Raw genomic sequence first — 10,566 nt, 5'->3', positions numbered from 1 at the left:
CTTTGAAAAAATAATTACCCGTTAGATCATTTATGTAAATACAAATTCTTTATTAATACTTTCCATCTTGATTTTTTTTTTTTTTTTTTTTTTTTTGTGTGTGAATTTTAATGGAACAGGTACGAAAGAAGTTTGTGATATATCCTCTGATTGCATATTCTATAATATTATCAGCGTTTAACAAGAGAAAAAAAATGTCCAAAGATGACACATACGTCAATCGGTAGATCTACTTGAACTGTACGAAATGATTTGGGTGAGTGTAAAACCTCATGCGCAGGTCTCAAGAAAATCTAGAGAAACGAGTTTTTTTTTTTTTTTTTTTTTTTTTGTAAACCTAAAAAATTAAAGTTGTACGATAGCCGCACCACAATCTCATATTGTTAAGACAACTAGCAGTATATATATATAGACAATAATTCCACTTTCTTTGCTACTTTTTTTTATTTATACTTCTCTTTGTTTTTTTTTTTTTTTTTCCTCCTTAACCATTGCTATAGATTTCAGGTCACAGTTTTTGGGAATTATGTTCTCTCTAACAGTTCCAGTTGCTCTGTAACAACGTTTTTTAACATAAACTAGAGGGGTTTATCTATATACCCTCTCTTAACCCATTTCTGCCTAGTGTGCCATATATGGAATGCAGAATATAAAAGTTCTTTTTTTTTTGAAAGATGATTATGAAAGAAATTTCGTTAGGGCCTGGCAACATGATTATATCACTTACTGCTTCGCGATAACCAGCGCATCTGAGAGTACGCGTTTGTTTTGTTTGGCTTATTGTGTTCCTAAGTTTCAAATCTGCTCACAGCTAATGAAGAACGGATACGCATAAAAAGTAAGTATATTTTATATTATATATTACTAACATTGAAGCAGTCTTGGGAAGTAACCTAACGCAAGTAACACGTTACTTTTTAAGTAACTTTTCCTAATACCGTGTTACATTTTTCCAAATTAACTGTAACGATAACGAATTATAATTTGTTAAGTAACGTACCTAGTTTGCGTTACTTTTTTCGCGTTACATTTCGGATGAGTAAATGGGTCTATATGTGTATTTTTTTTCGGAAACAAATGTTACTTTCCTGTAAGTGAATTTCTCAGAATGAAGCAATGGAGCATGAACGATGTCAGTGACTGACAGTCACTTACGACATAAAGAGAAAGAGATAAGAACATAGTACCACTTGCTGTTTTTTTTAAGATGATGACAGTTTCAGGGAAATCACGTGTACTGATTGCAAGCACCTGCAAAATTTTGTCGTAGATTTTAACAACTTCAAATCAATACATTTAGTGAGTGAACTACTAGTGCAATGGTACCGGTAGCCTATTTTACTTTGATTCGTGTTGCTTTTATAAAGATGGAGAACGAAAATATTTTATCTTTCGAACATTTGAAAGAACACCTTTTCTTAAAAGCTGAGGATGATGGTGGACAGAATTTAAAAGTAAAGTGGTGCCCCGGCGGGAAATATTTATCAACAACTAGGGTTCCATAATTAACAATATATAGTAAGGGGTTAATATAAATAAACTGTTTTCTGATTAGCAAGCCTACTTTATTCATGTAATGTTGATGGTATCTAATATTAGAGTTCCTTTAGATCAGTTTGCGTATCCTAAAGTCCCGTTGATTATAGAGTTTGGAACTACCTTTAAAAAGCATATATCGATTTTAGAGTTACTGGCGAGCTTTGATTCGCTCCCAGTTCATATGTTCTCATTTTATTAGTTGTAGTGTAATGTTTCTCTATATTCTGTATTTTTAATTTTACATAACAACATTGTTATTATTATTAGTTTATCAGAATAATAATAAAACAACCATTTTTTCTAACTCATAGTGATGGGCACGAGTCGAGCTAAAACTCAACTCGACATGAAACAGGAGTAGAGTTCACGAGTTTCGACAAGAGTCAAAGGTAATTTTCTCGAATCGAGTTCTGAACCGATTCACTGTTTTTAGCGTCGAGTTTCGAGTCGAGTCGAGTTTGATAAATGTCTCGCTCATTTTAACTCGTTTTGAAATCATGGCCTGATTACACTGGAAATCGAAAGACATGAGAAATATAAGCTAAGTAGTAATACGGAATACTTATAGTGTTGCTCACGAGAGGGGACACTCTTCGCATCTCGTCTCGTCTCGTTTCGATAGCGAGACCACAAGAGATCTTTTATAACAAGCTCAGTTCGGCTCGGCTCAACTGAGCCGATGGCTCGAGCCGGCTCGCTTGGGGTGAACCATCGGCTCCAGCTGGCTTCGTTGGGATGAGCCATCTGCTCGGTTCGGCTCAACTGAGCCGAGGGCCCTAGCCGGCTCGGTTGGGTGAGCTGTTGGCTCGGCTCACTTCTCGGTTCGGGTCGATAGTGAATGAGCTGTGAGCCGATCTGCTCGAGTCGTTGACAATTTTAAACCCGGGCCGAGCAGTTTTGAAGATATTTGGACAATGCCCTACAACTTTTAACAATGTTTCTCTCGAGCCCGAATACTCAACCTAGACCCTCAATCCAAACTCAGAATAATAATAATAATAATAATAATAATAATAATAATAATAATAATAATAATAATAATAATAATAATAATAATAATAATAATAATAATAATAATAATAAGTTGTAGGAGTATCATTGATAATAATTATGTTCTCTATACAAGACACTTGAAGAGAGTACTCGAAAGTACACACCGGATTTGGCTCGACTCTACAAGAAACTCGACCCGAATTCGAGTAAAGTTGGAGGAAATTTTTCGAGCTGAGTTCTCGGGTTGAGCTCAAAGATGTCTGTTTCTAGTCGAATCGAGTTTCAAAGAAAACTCGCTCGTGTCATCCCTACGAGTAACGCAGAATTGGATTTTAGTCAATTATATGGAAATTTTCATATAGCTGTCAAGTAAGAATTTGTTCTTGCGTCTACATAAAACGATTCGAAACGTGCGAAAATAATCATAATCATAATAATAATAATAATAATAATAATAATAATAATAATAATAATAATAATAATAATAATAATAATAATAATAATAATAATAACAATAATAATAATATGTGGTGGACAAACACCGTGCTCGTGGGTTTTCTCGGGGTTCTCCCGTTTCCTCCCACTTTCTTCATTCCACCATTTCACTCATCTCTCATAATCACCGTCTCCTTTAGCCTAACCGGCATAACCGTGGGACGTAAAACTTAAAGCTTTCATTTCATTTCAATAATAATAATAATAATAGTGGTAGTAATAGTAGTATGAAAATTGAAATAATAAGATTTTTTCACATTCAAAGTTTCAGACCTAAAAGTAACGCGTTAGTAACGCGTTACTTTCGAAATAAAGTAACAATTACTTTTTGGGGCAAGTAATGCGTTACATTTCAAGAGAAAGTAAAGTAACTTGTAACGCGTTACATTCTTGCAAGTAACTTACCCAACACTGTATTGAAGGCATTTTGATGGCATTGATACAAGTACGAATGATTATACGTTTTGCCACATAGACATGTTCTTTCCATAATGGCTTGTTTCTGTTGTAGTTTGTATTTGAATTTAGTGTTACATATATGACACACTAGCTAGTTCACTGAAACTTCCTCAAAATTCCCTTTTCATGGGCCTCAGCGTCCATGAGATAGCAGAAATACTAGAAAGTGATGAATTTGCTACCCATTATATCTACATAGAGCCACCTGCACCCAATGTCGATTCAGGTAAGGATTGAGCCAATGAAGATAGTGGCGGTTTGTTAGATAACCTGCATCCACGATAGTTGCAAGATAGACCAGAAGCTGTTCTTCGTAATTTCCAGCTGAAGTACAGTTTATACCCTTCCGGTTTTATGTCGACAGTTTCCTATGAGACACATAAACAAGACTAACGAAATATGTAACAAAACGCTAGAAGTATATTACAAGTTTTATTGTCACATTCAAAGTAAAGGTCCCCGAAAACCTGCATTAATTTTACAGCAAACTAATAGTAAGATGGAAAGTCATTTAGTGTTGCCTTTTCTGACCGGTAACATTTAGTGTCGTCCTCAATAATCTAATGATGCTACTCTTGATATCTGTAACTTTCAGGAATCATAAGATTATCACTAGGAATAAACAGTCATAATGCAAAATCAGGAGCTACCAGAACAATATTTCCCGTACAAATGATAAATTTAAGTTATTTAACAGGAACAATATTGCAAAACCGTACACAACCCTAGAGTAGGATGAAATAGGCAGTCACAGCATTCCCATGCGCTATAATCACAGTAGACGTCATCATCGGTTGCATCTGAGTCCTTTGGATAGTCACTCTCTTGTGTTGATCCATTCTGATCCAAATCACCAGTAACATTAGACGCACTGTTTGTCGGTTGGGATATTATCACATTTCCATTTAAAACACTTTGATCAGCTGTTTATTGAAGTGTATTTACATTTTCAATTGAAGATAACGATGGTGCTGTCGTGTCGTTATTAATCATTGCTTTTCCACTGCTATTTACTGTACTTTCAATACTTTCAGAGCCACTCATCATAACGCCTTATTATTACCATAATATAGTAATTACAACATTTCGTCTACAGTTTGTAAGTTTTTATATGAATATATGGGAGATAAAAGAAAGTGTTGAAGAGGTATTGGGTAATAAATAACACTGAAATAGTAGACGTATAAAGTCATTCAGAAAAATAATACTATTTTTTTCTTAACTAGAAAAGTACGTCAACTTCTCAATGACAGATAAAATACATACACTCTTTTCAGAAATGAACGTAATCTTATTCCTGTTATTCTTTAATTTAATTCCTGATAAACTTTAATTTAAAGTTTTCGTAACACTAGAAATATTTCGGTAAAGGACACTCCTCTATAGGAACAGGCCAAAGTGGCTCACCAGAGAAAATGATGTAGAGTAAGCCTTCACATCTTTCATTTACTGGAGGTCGGATTGGATTGAATTTGAATTTAACGTCCCATTCAGCAGCGGACTTATATGGAACGTGACCCTAAGCTTAAAGTGGGACCCGAACCGCATAAGCTCCGAAACTTGGATCTCCTACGCCAAAGGTGCATACGATATCCAAATAGCCAGAGGGCGCCCTTTGATTTACTGGTGTTGATATAATCAACACTACCCTTCGATTGTCTTTACCACCAGGTTTATCCATGTTTAACCCATTCCAAGCTGGGTAAATTATTAAACCTGTTTGAAACGAGAGTATTCCGGGATACAATTTCCGCTTTACTGGAAGGCAAACCCAAGTCGTTCAATTGATACCTAGGTAGACGTCTTACCAATTTCACCATCAAGCTATTGAAGCATGTGGGACACTGAAATTTCACAGGCGCTCCTCATATACCGATATTGAATGAATATCCGGAGAGGCCTTAAGGGTACGAAAACTAACTTATGCCTAATCGAACTCGAAACCTATGAGAACTAGAGAGATCCTTTTGAGCGGGAAAGTAAGAAACGCAAGATGCTCCATGCACTCATTTAAAGATATTAGAAGAAGCTGGGATACCCATGCAATAGAGTTTAGAAAGAAATGCGAAATGCATAAGACAATCTCAAGTGCAAACGTCTCAAGAAAAAGGTTCGATATTATCAAATGTAGTATTGTGTATTGGGGACTAACATTGTTCTCATCATAGAGCATTATTTTTCTGCAGTTAAGGAAGTGTTTAAAACGTGAAAGTTATGCAATCGCACATGCCAATGGTGAGACAACAAACATATTACATGTAGTACTCAAACTGTACAACATACGCTAATTGCTGTAAGAGGAGGGAGGACACTTACGTTTTGAGTTCAAGTTCATTTTCCCACACTTTCGAAGCGTTCTCACTCCTCAATCAAGCAGTTCCGGACATTGGTTTATTACCACCCTTTTACGTCGTCTATGTGAAACATCTATGTGAAATTTCGGTGCACGCATTTATATACTGCTGGAAACGCACTTATAAACACACTATACACGTTTGATTCCAACGAAATTCGCGTCACAGAATGTATATCTGCAGAATGAATGCTAGTCCCAAAATTCCGGCCTCCGTCGAGTGCAGGTCAATCGTAGTATCTGTAAAGAACATGCTGCTAGGAGTTTGAAGTTCACCGAACAACACGACGAGTGTAGGTAGGCCTACCTGTCGATGCGAATCCATTGTGTACGGGGCTTGGGACAGTAACTCAGTTGTATAGTGTTCACCTGTGGTGTGTGGGGTTCCTGGTTCGATCTGAGACCATGTCAGTTTGTGGTAGATTACATCGGGTCCGTTTATTTTCTCGTTGGTTTTCCGGTTTTATTTTACATTCTCCTTCACTAACTCCTTCATAATCAATCGTTTTCATTAATCATTCCTTTCCTTTAGCCTACAGGGCATAACTAATGAATTGATTTTCAATTTAACGTCCCGTTCACCAGCGAGGCAATATGAGACGTGGACCTACTGATTAACGTGGAATCCGAACCACATGAGCTCCCGCCGGAATAGAACCCGGGTCTCCCACGCTAAAGGCGCGTACGTTAACAGCTTAGCCACGAAGGAGCTCGGCATAACTGTAGCACATAAAACTGAAAGATTTAGTTTCAGTTGTCGTTGCGTATGTCACAAGGTGATTGCAATGCTAGGATGATGCCAACGATCGTTTATTGTAGAATTAACTTACCATCTCATGCATGTTTCGATTTTCAAGGTGGAATGGCAATCAGATTTGAGCGACAACTTGTGGGTCCTTCCCTTGTTAGTATCTTGTATATCAAATGATCATCAGTGATTTATCCAGAATTTTGAACTAAGGGGGATGTTCAAAAAATCTGGGGGGTGCAATCTTGCATTAAGGTCGTATACGATTAGTGTCTTTTTAATTATCTTTTTTTTTTTTTTTTTTTTTGTGAAAAATTTTGAAATTCGTTGATGCAACGAACGAATGCATTGGATTTCCTTCCTCAGCCAGAGCCAATTAGCGTCGACTTTCTCATGCGTGGTGTGACGTCGAGATGAAATCGCTGGAATCGATTGATCAAGCGTTGTGACGATCAGAGGCGTGTAAAGGTTGATTTCCATTCAATCTTGTGTTGCGTGCTTTGCTTGAAAATTTATCTTGTCGAAAGTAAGTTGTTTTATTCTATTGGCACTTAAAAACAAGAATTCAAAATCTTTTAAAAACCAAAATAGTAAGATTTTAATGGTGTCTTCCCGTTCTGCCTAACGGCCCTCCAGCACTTTGCAGAAAATATTCTAAATGATCTATAGGCAGAACGGGAATTCCCGTTCTGCCTAATCTTTCGAGACGAAGAATTCTGTCCAGGGAGGGATTTCTTCAAGAGAATTTTTCTTTCGTAATTGTAATAGATTCTGTAAGAAGAATAACTATTTCTTTCAGTTTTATCATAAATTTTAGATGTTATTCTACTTGTTCTTCTCGGAAAAGTGACTAGATATAGTCATGTTGTTAACAGTGTTATTCACATCTACTTCGTTAAAAATGAACGTGATTAAAAAAAAAAAAAAAAAAAGCTACCTACAGAGAAATAGAAAATTGATTGACCCAGTTGCAAGAAAGCCATTTAACATTGTAGCTGAAACGAAGATAAAACAAACTTACACTACTTTGGTCTAGTATCAAGTCATTTCACAACAACATTTTATTCAGTTTTACAGTAGTTCATCTCCAACATGCTAAGGCTTGCAGTCAGAAGTGGTTTTAGGATTTTAATTTTGGATAGACCCGTTCCCTCGCGTATGGATACATATGCACATTTGATTGATTAATGGCAGTAGGAAATTACTTTAGCAGTAGTGGTTGATGCTGTTTATTAAATAATTATTTACCATTAATACAAAAAGTGGAAAATATATTTACTATTTATTGTGTCTTTTAGTATTTATATATTTTTCAAAATTTTTGGGCAGGCTCGTGCCTACCCGCTAAAACCGCCACTGCTCGCAGTACGTAAAAAAATGCAACAGTTCACATCCTCAAGACTTGTTTGACCATATATTAAGCAAACATTGCAAAATGATGCGTAAGACGGCCATTATCCCCGATTATCTGACCTTTTGACTTGATTGAAACTACAAAAAACATACAAAAATATACATATTTCAAATATAAATATGAAGTTATAAGTATATATGATACTATTGCATATTGTATAGAATGTATATAAGACAAATCAGCTGATAAGGTGATGCCGAAAAAGGAGTTGTGATGTAGAACACTAACATTCTTTCTTAAGAGTCGCCTTATGCATCCTCTTGCATTGTTTACTTAATATATGGCCAAACATGCCTTGAGGATATGAACTGTGGCACCTTTTACGTACTGCGACTCTTAGCATGCACACTTTTTTTAGTGATGAACTACTGAAAAAGTGAATAAAATCTTGATGTGAAATAATTTATTATTATACCAAATTAAGTTTATTTATGTTTTTTTCGGTTACAATGTCAAAGGGCTTTTTTTGCAACTGAGTCAATCAATTTTCTATTTCTCTGTAGGTAGCTTTTTTAAAATCACATTCATTTTTAACGAAGTAGATGTGAATAACACTGTTAACAACATAACTATATCTAGTCATTTTTTTCGACAAGAACAAGTAGAATAACATCTAAAATTTATGATAAAACTGAAAGAAATAGTTATTCTTCTTACAGCCTCTGTTAGAATTACCAAACAGATTATTACGAATGCAGGTTAAAATTCAAGAGGACAATTTCCCAAGGAAATTTCAGACAAAACGGACTAAATTCAAACGACAGAATCATAGGTGCAAGTTAGTAAAAGAATAATTTTTTTTCTTCAACTATTATGCATCTAAGATGTTATCTGAAATATTTCACTTTACGGAAATAAAAAAGACGTGTCATAGTAATTCACATTTTGATTTTTGCTAAAATAAATCTTGATCAGTACTTCAGAATTAAAATAAATATTTATACATTACTCAAAATAAAAGATTGCTATATGCTACCACATAAGAACGACTTTTTTAAAATCAAATAGCGTCACAGTTACTTTTCATAATTAAAATGAATGGTCGTACTGTAATACGCTAAACGTATTTCAAATGTGTTAAAGGTATAATAGATAGTAATACCCAGAACTTTTCATATGGGTGTGTGTGAAAGTGATCTTTTATTATAACATTTTTACATTTTATTGAGTTTTCAGCATTTTCAAAGAAAGAAAAAGTTATTTCAGTTGAAAAAATAGAAATATCATCTATATATATAAAAGAGAACGTACAAAATCCTTTGTCCGCTCATCACGCTAATACGGCTGAACCAATTTCTTTCATTTTTGGGGGGTTATTAGGATTTGGACCCTAGATGGTTTTTATCATATCACTTTAATTTTTAATTACCAGTGTCTTGAGATAATTGACCATTCAAGTGTCCATAACGTACAAATCCTTTGTTATTAGTTCATCATAGGTAAAAATAAACGTATTTATATGCAACCCGCATGACCGTGTCACTCGGCGGGTTAACATAAATGACAGGCGATATACAGCGGAAAATAGCTTGAATCTTCTGTTTAAAATTTTTTAATTGATTTGCTTATTTTTACAGACACTTTTACAATATGCCAGCACCGGGATGACCGCAGCGAAGCGGGGCGGGTTAACATAAATGACAGGCGATATAATGTTAAGATTTACTGCAATCTTCTATGGTTTTTATCATATCACTTGAAAGCGAAAAAGTAAAAATTATCTAAGTAACAAAGTTTATTGCGTTCCGGGGTGACCGCAGCGAAGCGGGGTGAACGCTGCTAGTTTTAGAATATATGACAATTCAAGGGAAAAAATAATCATATAGGATGTGCACTGGTACGTCCAATACAGGGTTTTCATAAAGTCTGGACGGATTTAATTTGCTTATAATTTTCATAAAAATGCTCATAATGAAATCAAATAAAGTGCAAACGGTAGCGAAAGGATTAAATTTTTAGTTGGCAACACTGTTAGATAAGCGACAACTCTGAACACGTTGAGAGAGGGAGAGGGAGGGCAAGGGTCAGTTTCTTTTTTGAAGAGGAGACCTTGAATGGAGATTCGTACCAGGATATGTTGCAGAAATACCTCATTCCGGAACTGGAGGCACGTGGAATCCAGAACGACATCGTGTTCCAACAGGACGGGGCACCCCCTCACTATGCAATCAAGGTGAGACAGTTCCTTGACGAGAAATTCCCTAACCAATGGATTGGCCGCGGTGGCCCGACCGCTTGGCCGCCAAGATCACTCGACCTTACCCCCTGCGACTTCTGGCTTTGGTGTCATGTGAAAACGGAAGTTTATGCAAAGAAGCCAAGTGGTTTGGAGAACTTAAAGGACAAAATCAGGGCGTCTGTGGCTGGTATTTCGGATCAAACATGGCGGAACACTGTGAGTGGATTCCAGCGCCGCCTACGCGAATGTGTGGACGTAAATGGTGCCCAGTTGGAGGTGTGGCGGTGAATGAACTGAGCTGGTGCAGATTACAGGTAAAAATTTAATCCTTCCGCTACCGTTTGCACTTTATTTGATTTCAATATGAGGATTTTTATGTAAATTAT

The 10,566-nt window shown here is 35.9% G+C and overlaps 1 protein-coding gene across 1 annotated transcript in view; it reads left to right on the top strand.

Moving 5' to 3' along the window:
• Positions 1 to 731: 731 nt before the first annotated feature.
• LOC145664262 (uncharacterized) overlaps positions 732 to 10,566 on the top strand; it is a 300,981-nt gene continuing 291,146 nt past the window's right edge. The window contains exon 1 of the mRNA XM_081730772.1: positions 732 to 838. The gene's annotated coding sequence lies outside the window, so the exon portion shown is untranslated. The remainder of the gene's footprint in view (positions 839 to 10,566) is intronic.

The sequence above is a fragment of the Thermobia domestica genome, chromosome 11 (genome assembly GCF_964235325.1).
Source record: "Thermobia domestica chromosome 11, izTheDome1.hap1.1, whole genome shotgun sequence".
Taxonomy (NCBI): domain Eukaryota; kingdom Metazoa; phylum Arthropoda; class Insecta; order Zygentoma; family Lepismatidae; genus Thermobia; species Thermobia domestica.
The sequence above is the reverse complement of the archived record's forward strand: the minus strand, read 5'-3'. Positions and strand labels throughout refer to the sequence as shown.